The 15,120-nt window shown below is 40.9% G+C and overlaps 1 protein-coding gene across 1 annotated transcript in view; it reads left to right on the forward strand.

Annotated features, from left to right (window-relative positions):
- fstl4 (follistatin-like 4) overlaps positions 1-15,120 on the forward strand; it is a 291,975-nt gene that overhangs the window by 206,158 nt on the left and 70,697 nt on the right. The window lies entirely within an intron of this gene.

Genomic DNA, 15,120 nt, shown 5'->3' on the forward strand with positions numbered 1-15,120 from the left:
AATGCCGCTGACTTTATTTCAACAACTTTGGATGCCACTTTTTTTCCCCAACTTTCCCATTATAAAGAGCCGGGCTAGTCTCTTAATTAGGACGACTTTTTGCTCACGTTCCCGTTGTTTTTTTCCTTTGCTTCTACGCGTCATTTTCCCCTCGCTTGTTTACCTCCGTGCAACGTTGGAATTACTCTGCAGTGGAAACTATGCTGTAGAGAAGGCACATTTGACTAATTAATCACTAGAGCAGAGGGCCAGAAGATGGAGGAGGAAGGAGAATTTCGGCCAAGTAGACAGAGAGAGAAGAAATGCAATGTTATATGCAAACAAAAGTATTGGGACTCTCAGAGCAAGTGTCCTTTTTGTTTTGTTGTTGACTTTTTACTCTAATGATTACTCTAATGATTTAGAAACTGAAAGTACTTAAACTGTGTCCCTGTGGAACATTGTCTAATTGGAATATAGACAAAAGTATTAGGACAAAAAAGGTAGTTTGGGGTCTGACAGGGACATGAGGAGCAGAGGTGGGTAGAGTACCCAAAAATGTTGCTCAAGTACGAGTAGTGTCAATATTACTCAAATAAAAGAAAAAGGCATCCAAAATGTACTCAAGTACTCGTAAAAAAGGCCAGGCGGCGGACGACCGATCAGAACGACTGGGACCACCAGTGCAGCGGACGATGTCGTTGAGTCCGTGCTGCTCGCCAAGCAGACCCCTTAGAGACTCAAAAAAATCTTTATGAGACAGGCAGCGATGAGGGAAAAGTTAACCCACAACAGCGTCATCTCAGTTAGTTATGTGTAAATAAATTGTTACTTTGCTATCAAAAGCTCTATTTGTCTTGTTGTTTATGTTATTTTGTAAAAGGAAAACATTATTCAGAGGATTGGGGTTTAACTAAAGCAAAAAATAGCTGTGTTAAAGTCAAAGTTATGTTTGAAATGTATGTTTCACAAAAGGCTCAATTTCTCTGTTTTTTCATCAGAAATTGGAAAACTGTTCAAACTAAGCTATTTTCTAATGCTGATTTCTAAAGAATGGAAAGCGTTATGAACTTTCTTTTTTTCCTGCTGAAAGAAGAGAGTCTAATCTTTCTTTTGGTGGGTTCCATGTTTATATAGCAATAGAACAGAATTTTCTGTGAGCCTTGCAAAATCAGTCAAAATCCAGTAAAACGGCCGGGAGCAAAGGGCCTTGCTCCGGTGAAAATGGCTGGGAGTGAATGAGTTAACAATGGTATTTTTTTTTCTCAGCACAAAGTTATCTATATGAACTGTTATTATTATACTGTGCTATAACATATCACATAGTTACATTAAGCTAAAGATGACTTCAATCGTTTGAGCTCCGTTTGTGCTGTAAAACTTTCGTTTGTGCTGCTATTATTGTAAGATATTTACAATTCTTTTATAGGTCAATCTGAGGTAAAACAGCCCCATTTTGATTAAAAATGCAAAAAAATCGTGTCAATCGTTTATGCTTCGTTTGTACTGTAAAAGGTTTTGTTTGTGCTGCTATTGTTTTTGGGATCTTGAGATATTAATTTCGAGTGATTACAACAGGCAGACCCCATTTATTACAAAATGGACCCAAAATGATGCCATTCATTTATGCTACGTTTATGCTGTAAAATTTTTCATTTGAGCTGCTATCAGTTTATAGATATTGAGATATTAATTTCGAGTGATGCCGTCAATCACAGCCCCTCCGTTCCAGCTCTCTCAATAACAGATGGATGGCCCAACAAGTAGCGCAAAAGTACGACAATGAATGGCACCCGTGCAGGTCAATTTTGCAGTAAATGGGAGGCTGTGGGTCACATAATCATTCAAATTTAATATCTCAAGCCCCCCATTTACTGCAAAATGGACCCGAATGAGGTGCCATTTGTTTGTGCTACGTTTGCGTTAGTTGCTGGGACACCCCTCTGTTATTGAGAAGTTTGTATGCTCCATCAGCCGCGGGAGTTGGGACACAGAAAAGCTGTGAGTGACGTCATCACTCGAAATTAATATTTCAATCTCGATAAAACGATAGCAGCAGAAACAAACATTTTTTACAGCACAAATGTAGCACAAACGATTGACACCGTTTTTAATCAAAATGTTGGGGGTAGATCTCAGATTGACCTAAAAAGGAACTGTTACTATCTCAAAAACGATAGTAGCATAAACGAGAATGTTTTCAGCCCAAGCAAGCCCAAACGTAGCACAAACGAATAACATAATTTTTATATAATTTTGCGTCGGATGGTGGGCGAATTTTACCGAGGTCATCACATCCATTTGAAATGGCAGGGCTGGCAGTAAATCATCATGTTTCAGTGCCCTCCAAGTTCAAATGAAGTAGCTCATAGGTTGCCATTGATGGTGCTAGACGTCCAATTCATCTTTGCTGGGAGGCTTGAATGAATGAACTAACTCTAACATTGACAAGATTAGCATTCAGGCAAGGCCAGGCCTCCCAGTTTAAATAAATTGGATGTCTATCATTGTCAATAGCAGGCAATGAGTTAATATTGTCAGAGTAGTGTGTCCCAAAAAACAGCTACAATCACAATAACAAACATTGGGATTTTCTTCTATGCGACATCGGTCCGGCCGTCTGCTCGCTATACAATTGCCAGGGAATGGCTGTGCCCGGTTGTCATAGCAACTGCTGCCTGTCTGTTTCTGTTTAATATCTGAATCATTTATTTAGTGCAACACACCCCATTCCCCTGAGCAGGAGAAGAAACATAACCAAGAGTTGCGGTGAAGGAAGTGCATGATCAATAATTAGGAGTGCACGAAGGCAACGTTATACCCCCCACACCCACAACCTGTATCCCATACTGCAGGCGGACGGAACAACAGAGTCTTTATGTAAGGAGGAGATGAGCACAGGCGGGGCAGGGAACCAATAAGTTACTGCACGGCTGAATGAAGAAACACAAGCACCAAACCTCAGCGGCCATCAATTTGTTTTATGGCTGCAATACACTTATTGTGCAGCCACTGTGCAGCGCTTCGTGCGGGATTTATACACTCAAACATGAAGTCTATCTCAACAGATGGGTTAGGAGGGGTTGACATTACCTGACCTCATTGGAAGGGTTTTTCAGAACTGTTTGGATGGAAAATATGGATTTTTAGTCAAATCTCGCTGATTCGCAAACAGTTTGGGAGAACATAATTAAGAATACAGTGACGAAAATAGGTATTTGAACACCCTGCAGTTTTGCAAGTTCTCCCACTTAGAAAGATGGGCAGGTTTAAAATTTTAATGGTAGGTGCTTATCCACTGTGAGAATTGATCTAAAAATCCAGAAATCATAGTGTATGATTTTTTTTTAAACAATATATTTGTATTTTACAGCTGCAAACAAGTATTTTAACACCTGAAGAAAATCAATGCTAATATTTGGCACAGTAGCCTTTGATTACAATTACAGAGGTCAAATGTTTCCTGTAACTTTTCACCAGGTTTGCACCGACTGCAGCAGGGATTTTGCACCTCAGCTCCACACGGATCTTTTCTAGATCAATCAGCTTTCTGGGCTGTTACTGAGAAACACTGAGTTGAAACTTCCTCTAAAGATTTTCTATTGGGTTTAGGTCTGGAAACTGGCTAGGCACCTCCAGAAACTCTATATGCTTTTTAAAAAGCCACTCCTTGGTTATTCAGGCTGTCTGCTTCAGGCCATTGTTATGTTGGAAGACCCAGTCACCGCCCATTTTTAATCCTCTGAGGGAAGGAGGTTATTCCCCAAACTCTCACAATACATGGCCCTGGTCATACTCTCATTAATTCAGTGCAGTCATCTAGTCTCATATGCAGAAAAAAACACTCCCAAAGCATGATATTACCAACCCCATGCTTCACAGTAGGAATGGTGTTCTTGGGATGGTACTCATCATTCTTCTTCCTCCAAACACTATGAGTGGAAGTAAAACCAAAATGTTCTATTTTGATATCATATGACCACATGACTTTCTCCCATGACTCTTCTGCATCATCCAAATGGTCATTGCCAAACTTAAAACAGGCCTGGTTTAAGCAGGGGAACCTTGCGTGTCATGCATGATTTGAAACCATGACGTCATAGTGTATTACCAACAGTAATCTTGGAAATGGTGGTCCCAGCTCCTTTCAGGTCATTGACCAGATCCTCTGTGTAGTTCGTGGCTGATTCCTCACCATTCTTAGGATCATTGAAACCCCACGAGGTAGATCTTGCATGCAGCCCCAGTCAGAGGGAAATTGACAGTCATGTTTAGCTTCTTCCATTTTCTAATATTTGCTCCAACAGTGGATCTTATATCACCAAGCTGCTTGGCAATTGCCCCGTAACCCCCTCCAGCCAGCTCTTTAGTCTTGACAATGGTAGGATTTGGAGTCGTCCTGATTGTATGGGGTGGATAGGTGCAGCTAACTGCCTCAAACATCTCAAAAAGTCCACTCCATTTATTCGTTGTACTTTTTAAAGGTGACTAACAGGTCTTTGAGGCTTACAATCCTTGCTAATAGACAGGTGTTGAAATACTTGTCTGCAGCAGTATAATACAAATAAATTGTTTTAAAAAATCATACACTGTGATTTCTGTGCCTCTCACAGTGGACAAGCACCTACCATGAAAATTTCAAACCAATCATTTCTAAGTGGGAGAACGTTCAAAATCGCAGGGTGTTCAAATACTTCTTTTCCTCACTGTAATTCACTGAAAAACACATGGCTTTTCCACACCCATCAATGAAACTTGTACATATTGCGCCGCATAGCCGCGTTATTTCGTCGTACTCTCCGATGCTGTATATCAGTAATGGTACTGGAGCAACACTACTGAAAAGTCCAAGAAAGTCTGCCAGTTTGGTTTGAAATAGACAATTTTGTCATTTTAGGTGTCGTATAAATTGGTCCCTCAAATACTGTTGTCCATTTTCTATTTAAGTTCTACTTTGTACACAAAATAGAGTGACCATATTTTGATTTCCAAAAAAGAGGACCCTCAGCCCGGCCTCAAGATACTTGAATTTTACTCAAAGTTCACTCAAAGATGCCTACTATATCAACTTAACATATTTAAAGTGTGCCCCCTCACTCTGGATGGAAAAAAAATTAGTAAATAATGACTAAGATATATATATATATATATACACATTTATAATATATAATGTAGACCCATGGAATACACACAGTAGGCTATGTGCCAACTAAACATTTTTATAAATTACTATCATCACAATTGTCCTTGACAAATTGTTATTCCCATTCAATTGATATTCTCATTCCATGTTCTAGATTGCACACAAGCAATAACCGAAATAAACTGACAAACTATTCAACCAGCATGTTTCCAAACGTAGCAGTTCAAAACTACGTTTCCCATAATGCCTAGCGCGATTTAGCTTGCTGATAGCTGAGGCAAAATCAAACTGCTATAAAAGTTTACCATCATCGGCAGCGCATCGATGCAACACCAAACGGGATTTTACAGTTAAAGCTCCTACAGAAGTCAGCAGTTGCCATTATATACGTATTTATCGTAAAAAGCTTAACAACTGGGCAGGCGTTGGGGCCAAATCGTCAACCCAGTAAATGGCGGTAATGCCTCATAATAGTGGTAAACTGCCAACAAAAACAAGAAGAACTACTCCTTCCCTCCCTACAACTAGGAGCCATGCCATCGCAGGCAGGCGCTGCCACCCAGCGGCCGGAGGGATTCTCTTCAAATTGGTTCCGTGAAAAATCATAAAAACCGGACATTTTCATGAATTTATAAAACCCGCCCGGACAACGAGGATACTACATGAAAGTAGGACTTGTCCGGGCAAAAGAGGACGTTTGGTCACCCTAACACAAAACAGATGAACAATATTAAAAGTGCTAATTCTCGACATGCCTTACCTTTGACGACACACCATAAAACAGGAAACTTTTGAATCAGCTCCACAAATTTCATGCGAGACTGAACACCAAATATGTTTACTTGGTGGCTTCCATTGACAGCGATAGACGTCCAATCCATTTGAACAGGGAGGCAGCAAGGGTGTAGGTTTGGTCTCAACATTGGTAGGGAAGATGTAACAGCATAACCTGCATGTACACTTTATGCTCAGGATGGGACATTAATAAGAACGAACAGATTGGGTGAATGGAGGTCAGGGCTACATTTCTCACGAATATGAACCTAATTAATTGATATGCTAAATCATGGGTGCTCATTACGTCGCTCACAATCGACCAGTCGATCGCAGCGCTAGTGTGGGTAGCTCGCAGTATCCCCCCCCCCAAAAATCCTTTAAAAAAATTTTTTTTTTTAATGCACATAGTTAATTATGATTAAGTTGTGTGTACGTTGTTTTGCAGCACCCCACCCGTCTCTCTTGCTCACGTCTTTCTGGTTCTATAGTTTCCAGCAGAGTTCATTACTTTTCTCACAGTGTACTTAACATTACCATAGAAAACACAAACAGAGGGACACTTCTAAGCAGCTTCCTACTCAAGTTTTGCAGGTTAGCAAGTTCACACAGTTTAATGTTATGCTAACTCTGAGGCAGGTCGGACTTTCAGTAGCAAAAATAGTGGTGTGTTTCCCACCTCCACAACATTGGCGTCTTTTTAAATTACTTACAGTGGCTGCTGCTGGCCGAAAAAAAAAACAACAACAACTTATAATATCCCTCATCTTTAAAGGGGGCGGAGGAGGCGGCATGTTGTCGACATGTATTTTTGTTGGGGCTGTGTGAGCGTGCGTGTCGGGGCTGGGTCAAGTCACCAGCCAATTAAACGTGCGTTTGAGCGGGAAAAAAATGGACTGGCGCATTCAGCGAGTGAAAAGGAGTAAATGTAAGTTTGAACATAATAAAATCATTTACTTAAAAAGGTTGCTTAAAGGTTGGTGGGAACAATTTGAGCATGCTGAAAAGTTGGTAGTGTTATGTCCCTACCAATCCTATGCAAACCTACGCCCTTGGGTGGCAGCGAACGAACAGTTCATTCGCTCCCACCCTCCCAGTTCAAATGGATTGGAAGTCTACTAATGATACTAGTTACATTCACAACAGAAGGATGATTGGATGCTACATGATTAGACTTTCCACTCAAGCTCTGTCAACCCGCCATGATGAATTTTCCTAATTCAGCATCGAGTACACCTTTTTGAAATTGCTAACGACAGGACAAAAAGTTTAACTTTAAACGACCACGGTAATCAGGTAAAAAATGTCTTTTAACATAAAACACCGTTAATGGCACAGGCGTTGATTTTCATGCGTCTTGTCATGAGCGTGATCATTTTTTGAAAAAGACAATTTATTTCCCGTCCAACTTCATCTTTAGTTGAAAGTCCTCCTCTAAATTTAGATCCTTAATTGAGAGTCGGCTTTAATCCTCGCTCTAGACATGCCAAAGTGACTAAAATCTGCCACGACATGATCTACTCTGAGACAAATTACACTTGACGAAGGAAAACGCGGACCTAAGATCATGTAAAATCATCGTTCTGACCTCCCGGAGGGCGATGCTCACGTCAATGGACAAATCTTCCGCTATCTCTCGTCATTAAGCGGCAACTAATCCCACCCGAGCCTGCTCCCCGCGCCGCTTGCCTTTTCGTGTCTAATTAGCCGCAGACATGCAAATCCGTGCAGGGGCTCGGGAGGCTTTGCTTCGACCTCGATAGCCTTTCTTCTTCTGCGGTCTTCTTATCGTCAATAATTTTGCTTCCCGTTGCTTCACTCCAGCGGGAGCGTGATTCCCTACTGGGAAGGCAGGTAGTGAATATTATTTTCATGTTTTAATGCCATTGACGGCAATAGACGCCCATTGAGGTCAAAAGGGCCAGCAGCGATAATTCAATGGCAGTCGATGAAGTAAATGTCTTTGTTGATTTAAAAGCGACAAGCTTTTTTCAATCACAAGTGTTAAACCCAAGGCCCAGGGACCCGATCCGGTCCGCCACATGATTCTGTGTGGCTCACAAACGTAACTCATGCATCGTTTCTTGCTAAAATGAATTTTAAATTCAATTTGTGTAGTCCTCAATGAAAGGTCAAGGACTAAAAAAACTATAGAATTTTTATTTTAAAATAAATAAACATTTTATTTTAAAAAATGACTATATTTACCCCCCCCCCTTTTTTTTTTTTTTTTTTTTTATTAAAAAAAGGAAGAAAGAAAAAAAAAGTAAATCACTGGTACGGCCCTAAAAGGATGTCATCGGTATCAGGAAGTACCGTATTTTTCGGACTATAAGTTGCACAAGCGAAACAATGAAGAGGAAAAAAACATAAGTTGCCCCTGGGTATAGGTCAAAGCAAGTTTAAAAAATTTATTTGTATTGCACATTTCAACACAAGGCAATTCAAATTGCTTTACATCACATGAAATCCCACAAACAGATAAAATGATTCGTAAAAATCACATTGAATCAAAAAGAAAGTTAAAAAAAAAAAACGACGGTAAATCATCGAGAGAATTGAAAAAGAATTGAAATCAGAAATGGTAATAATACCAAAAAATGATTAAAAAGGCAATAACTTGAAATTTGAAATATATAGAGAGTTATGAATATGCTGTGGTAAACAATAGCTTTTTAGCCCAGATTTAAAGGAGCTAACCGTTTTAGCACACTTTAGACAAGGGCTGAACGATATTGGAAAAAACTGATATTGCGGCTTTTTGGGGGTTTGCGGTATATTGCGATATACGTATATTGCAATATTAAAATTAGAGGAATTTTCCCCAGATGACTTGAATAGCTCTGTTTGGTAAGACTTTGGTTGAATCAGTGACCACACATTCATTCATTAGAGATGTCCCAATCCGTTCACGTGATCGAAAATCTGGGCGGTTGTGCCATTTTCAGAGGATCGGAATCGAGTGAAAAGGATCGGGGGGTTTTTTGTGTGTTTCATGCATTACCTACCCTCCTGGTAAGCAGTGCGACCAAACTGTGCAGCTGGCATTTGGTACTTACAGTTAACGAGGATTGACAGTTTTTTAGCTTTGATCTGGCCAGAGACGCCTCGGTAGCTCTACGATCAAAGGCACAAATGTGTTAATCATCGTTAAGCTTGGTACTCAGTCTGAAGTGTGCTGTGGCAACTCATTCATTGTGAATGTGAGATGCTGTTTCTGGCAGCATCAGCATCAATGCAAAAAAAAAAAACTTTTTTGGGGGGTATCAGATCGGGACTCGGTATTGGCTGATTTTCAAAATCGGGTGACTCGGACTCGGGTCCAAAAAATATGTGATCAGGACATCCCTAGTATTCATATAATACCATTTAATCTAGGCTAAGGTGGTTTATCTGTGAATGATGAAGATGAGTGAATATAAAAAGGTCCAGGAAGCCATGCACAATTGCTGCTTTTATGAAGCAAAACAAAAGTTTACTTTAAAAATTTAAAGGAAATTTAAAAAAAAAAAAATTTAAATCACACGTCCTGCGATGGGACTATTGCAAATGTGTACATTGCGATAGCGATGTTCAAACAATATTTTTTGCAGGCCTACTTCAGACCTTCAGGTAAGTTGTTGAATGTCACATTTTTGGGGGAAAATTTATTTGATAAAGTCCTACAACAGACATGTCATTTGAAAGGCAATTTACCAAACTTTCTTTCTGCTGCTCGATTACCGTTTTCGGCTACATATTTCACTACTTTTAACCTGCAGAATATGATTTTCTTTCTCGGTGACATTTTGTTCAGCCCCTCTCAGTTGTTTTTATAAGTTACCGCCAATGTTGAAACACAACACAACAAAACGCCAATGTTGAGCGCCCTCTTGCGGTTAAGTGTGAAAATAATATGTGAAATTGTATAATAATGTGTTAATAATTTCACACATAAGTTGCACCCCCAGCCAACCAGTGAATAAAACTGCGATTTATAGTCTGAAAAATTCGGTACTAAGAAAAAACGAGCTGATGCTATGCAATGAGTACTGTTGCCCAGGACTTCAACTTTATTAATTCATCTACTGTTTCTGACTGTGTATCATAATGCCTCTGCAAAGCCCTTTGAGACAACCTTGTTGTGATATACAGCTGGACAAATAAAATTGAATTGAATTTATGATGTGGTTTCCAACTACTGATCGTCCTACCCAAGATGGCAAATGCCACCATAAATGATAGATGTCCAATCGTGTGGCGTCCAATCATCCTTCTGCTGTGAATTTCAATGAGTTTATCACTAGTAGACGTCCAATCATCCTTCTGCTGTGAATTTCAATGAGTTTATCACTAGTAGACGTCTAATCCATCTGAAGTGGGAGGGTGGCAGCGAATGAAAAAAAAACATAAACATGATCATTCGCTGCCACCCTCCCAATTTATTGCCACCCTCTCAGTTCAAATGGATTGGACGTGTAATCGCCATCAATGGTAGCCAATGAGTTAGAAAGCTCAAAGTCAAGACACTTTTAGTTCAACAATGTTGCTAAACAATTTATAGACGATCAAAATTATTTTGCTAGTCGATTACATGTTGAGTCATTGTGGCAGCCCCAGATGGCTGAGACATTAGCCTTCCAAGGGAAACCATAACTACAGTGTATCACAAAAGTGAGTACACCACTCGCATTTCTGCAGATATTTAAGTTTATCTTTTCATGGGACAACACTGACAAAATGACACTTTGACACAATGAAAAATAGTCTGTGCCACTTATAGAATAGAGTTAATTTATTTTCCCCAAAAAATAACTCAAAATATAGCCATTAATATCTAAAGCCCAGGCAACAAAAGTGAGTACACCACTTAGTGAAAGTTGTCAAAATTAACATACAACATGTCAACTGTCAATATTTTGTGTGGCCACCACTATTATACAGAACTGCCTTTACGCTCCTGGGCATGGAGTTGACCAGAGCTTCACAGGTTGCCACAGGAATGCTCTTCCACTCCTACATTACAACGTTGCGGAGCTGTCGGGTATTTGAGACTTTGCGCACCTCCACCTTCTGCTTGAGGATCCCCCAAAGATGTTCTATTGGGTTCAAGTCTGGAGACATGCTTGGCCAGTCCATCACCTTTACCCTCAGCCTCTTCAGTAAAGCAGTGGTCATCTTGGAGGTGTGTTTGGGGTCATTGTCATGCTGGAACACTGCCCTGCGACCCAGTTTCTGGAGGGAGGGGACCATGCTCTGCTCCAGTATTTCACAGTACAATGTGGAGTTCATGTTTCCCTAAATGGAATGTAACTCTCCAACACTTGCAGCACTCATGCAGCCCCAGACCATGACATTCCTACCACCATGCTTGACTGTAGGCATGACACACTTCTCATCTGGTCGCCGCCGCACATGCTTGAGACCATCGGAACCAAACAAATTAATCTTCGTCTCATCAGATCATACGTAGGTAATGGTTCCAGTAATCCATGTGCTTGGTTGACATTTCTTCAGCAAACTGTTTACGGGCTTTCTTGTGTACCGTCTTCAGAAGAGGCATCCTCCTGAGGTTACAGCCATGCACACCAATTTGATGTAGAGTGCGGCATATGGTCTGAGCACTAACAGGCTGACCCACCACTCCTTCAATCTCTGCAGAAATACTGACAGCATTCCTGCGACGATCTTTCAAAGAAAGCATTTAGATGTGACGCTCAGCACGGGCACTCAGCTTCTTTAGATAACCAACCCGAGGCCTGTTCTGAGTGGACCCTGCTCTTTTAAAATGCTGGATGATCTTAGCCACTGTGCTGCAGCTCAGTTTCAGAGTGTTGACAATCTTCTTGTAGCCTTGGCCATCTTCATGTAGCGCAACAATACGTTTTTTACGATCCTCAGAGAGTTATTTGCCATGTGGTGCCGTGTTGGAACTTTCAGTGACCAGTACGAGAGAGTGTGAGAGCTGCACTACAAATTTAAGCACACCTGCTCCCTATGCACACCTGGACACTAACGAGTCACAAGACATTTTGGAGGGAAAATGACAAGCAGTACTCAGATTTAGACATTTAGGGAAGTTGTTCCTAAGGGGTGTACTCACTTTTGTTGCCAGGGGTTTAGATATTAATGGCTATATTTTGAAGGAAAAATAAATTAACTCTACTATATAATTAAGGGAATAGGTACCGTTCTTGCACACGCCATATAATTGTTTGCATTAGTCTAACACATTCATCTAACTATAGTTTAGGCAGACTTCACTCCATGCCCTTGGACACAGTAAAGTGAATCACCTTATCAAGGCTTATGAGGGGGAAATGGAAATGGTACCGTTTCTCGTAGGCACCGTCTAACTGTTTGCATTACTCCAACACACCTAATATAATTAATCAGCGAATAGTATCATTTCTCATATCTACTGTAGGACTGTACTATTTTAACACACCTTATATAAAATAAATAGCACACCATAGTTTAATGAAAAGAAGCAGAATAGATACACAACGCCATCTTATCACAGAAGCCCAACGTGTGCGTCACGAGCAAGATTGACGCACTGACTCTTGCAATCAGTTCTCCCGACCAACAACAAGGACAAAGAGCAGCGCGCTTTGTCCTAAAATAAGTAGCGCCAGCCCGGATAACAAAGTTGATAGAGGGCGCTTGGGACATCAAGACCAGCGTCGGTTGCTGTGGCAACCATGTCCCATCCACGGACGAACCTAACCGCCCAAAACCGGATGGTCCCGAAACAACACGCAGCTAAAACTTCGGCCCGGCCTACTCCACCACGGACTTAAAAAACACTGGACACTAAGATAACACAGATATTGCAGCGTGGAGACTTTTCTATGTAGCCTGGTTTGGATTTAGCATTGTTCCTCCGTCGTCTGTTTTTACCTTGTTTTTTGACCGTTGTCGACAAATAAATTGTCAACCTACTTTCAGTGAGTCTTCTTCAAACTTTTGGAACATGGAGTCAGTACTAAGGGTTAACATAAGAGGTTAACTCAAGGAATTTCTGGTAACTGTAAGCAGCGGAGCACCATTTCTGTTCGGCTGTCGCCGTTTTCGTGTGGCTTGGCGGGGGGGCGAATTCCAACAATAAGCTGCACACAGACTACTTTTCATTGTGTCATTTTGTCAGTGTTGTCCCATGAAAAGATACTTAAATATCTACAGACATGCGAGGGGCATACTCACTTTTGTGATACACTGTATGATGTGGCTCGCGACAAAGATGCTGCTGGAGGTGTTTAAGTAAAGTCCAATGGGTTAAGCAAGATGAATGAATGTTTTATGTACTTTTGTTAAACCTTGGAAAAATAAACATTAATTCCTTAGCTGTGGGGTTTTCTCCCTTGTGAAGTATTTCACTTCCCACAAGGCGCTTGGTTTCTTTGCTGCAGTCATTCATTGGTAAAATGGTCTTCGTGGTTTATTTTAGCTCCACTTTGCTGCACCAATTTGTTCACACATTAATAAAACATACATCAAGTTGGGCCTCATGAATACTTAGTCAAAGTCAATCAAGTTTTAGCCACGCAAGTTCCAGGTCCTAAATCTGAGTGATACCGTAACCTCGACAATGTTAGGCAAGTGAGAAATAGTTGTAAATTTCATTCTGGTGCTACTCTCAGCTTTTTTTCTTCTGTTTTAAATTGCCGTTACAGCAGAGAAAGTTAGATTTCCCCACTCATGCTCTCGGGGGAACTTTTGTTCCCTTCAAGGAAAACATCTGCTCGCTGTGGATTGTCAGCGAGTTGGCCAGATGGCTCAGTTATAGTCATGCAGTTACGTCTTTACTAAAGTATGGTTTTCAATCAGAGGAAAGGGGCTCTTATATAAGGATACTGAAACAAACTCGGGAGGGAAGACAGTTGAGTCATTTTGTTGGCTTGCAGGGTTCCAAACGGACACCTCATGGCTTACTTGGTTGGATTTCATCCATATTCACTAGGGTGATGGCTAATTTTGATCAGGGCAAGGATTTCAAGAGGTGCCCAGATTCTAGTTGATTGGGAACTGGATTTAGGTATATGGCAAAGGTGTCGAGGTTGAGAGAAGAGCACAGGTTGTCGAGAGGATGTCCTTACAAAGGTATTCTGCAAACAATCGCTGTGACCCCTTTATTCAGAATTAGTTTGCTTAAAATGAGATTGAAATTATGTTTAGGATGAAGGTTGTGGTTCGAGATTAGGTTTACGTTCAGGATTTTTGTTGAGGGGATTGAAAGTTCAGTCTGTAGATGTAGTTAGGGTGAATTCACATTAGTAATCCAACTACTGTATTGCTCTGCTATATGGCTTTTTGTTGACTCTTCACATTTTCTACTTTCAATATGTTCCTTTTCCTCACCCTTGGCTCCATGTGGCCTTGAGATAAGCAGATGTAGCACCACCTGTTGCTTCGGCGTGCCCTCGACAGCTCACAAACGCGTTATCACGCGTCCAGAGATTTTATCCCTACCTCGTTTGTGAACAGAGCCCCGGGCAATCACTCTGCTAGGGGGCGACATAAAAGAAAAGGCATACACCTCATAAAAAAAAATGCTGGCGGTATGCAGTAAATTTCACACTCTGCCCACAGATTCCGACCCTTGGGTCAGGTGAAACCCCCTCTGACACCTACTGGAGGCTTTTATATCTCTTACCCAGGCCTCCCTTCACAAGTACATGAAAGACCACTTAGCTGGGACTCACTGTAAAGATGAAGTATTATCGGGATTGTGGGAGCTCTTGTCATGTTCACTATTGACAGAAAAAGAGAGAGAGAGCATCACCACACCTTTAAATCCTTGGCTGCCCTTGATGGCGATAGATGTCGAAGCCATTTGAACTGGGAGCCCCCAGTTTAAATGAATTGGACATCTACTAGTGCTAAACTCATTTAATGAGTTTTACCGTATTTTTCGGACTACAAGTCACACCTGAGTGTAAGTCATACCAGCCATAAAATGCCCAACGAACAGATAAAAAACATATACAAGTCGCTCTGGAGTATAAGTCGCATTTTTGGGGGAAATTTACTTGATAAAATCCAACACATAGAACAGACATGTCATCTTGAAAGGCAATTTAATATACAAATACAATAGAGAACAACATGCTGAATAAGTGTACAGTGTACAGTGCATGAACAACGAAATGCGAATATACTGTCCTCACCAGGACGCTACGGCTCGGTCCTGGCTATTCAACGGGTTAAACTCCCAAATGACGATGCTGGACGTCCGTGTAATT

The sequence above is a fragment of the Corythoichthys intestinalis genome, chromosome 18 (genome assembly GCF_030265065.1).
Source record: "Corythoichthys intestinalis isolate RoL2023-P3 chromosome 18, ASM3026506v1, whole genome shotgun sequence".
NCBI lineage: Eukaryota > Metazoa > Chordata > Actinopteri > Syngnathiformes > Syngnathidae > Corythoichthys > Corythoichthys intestinalis.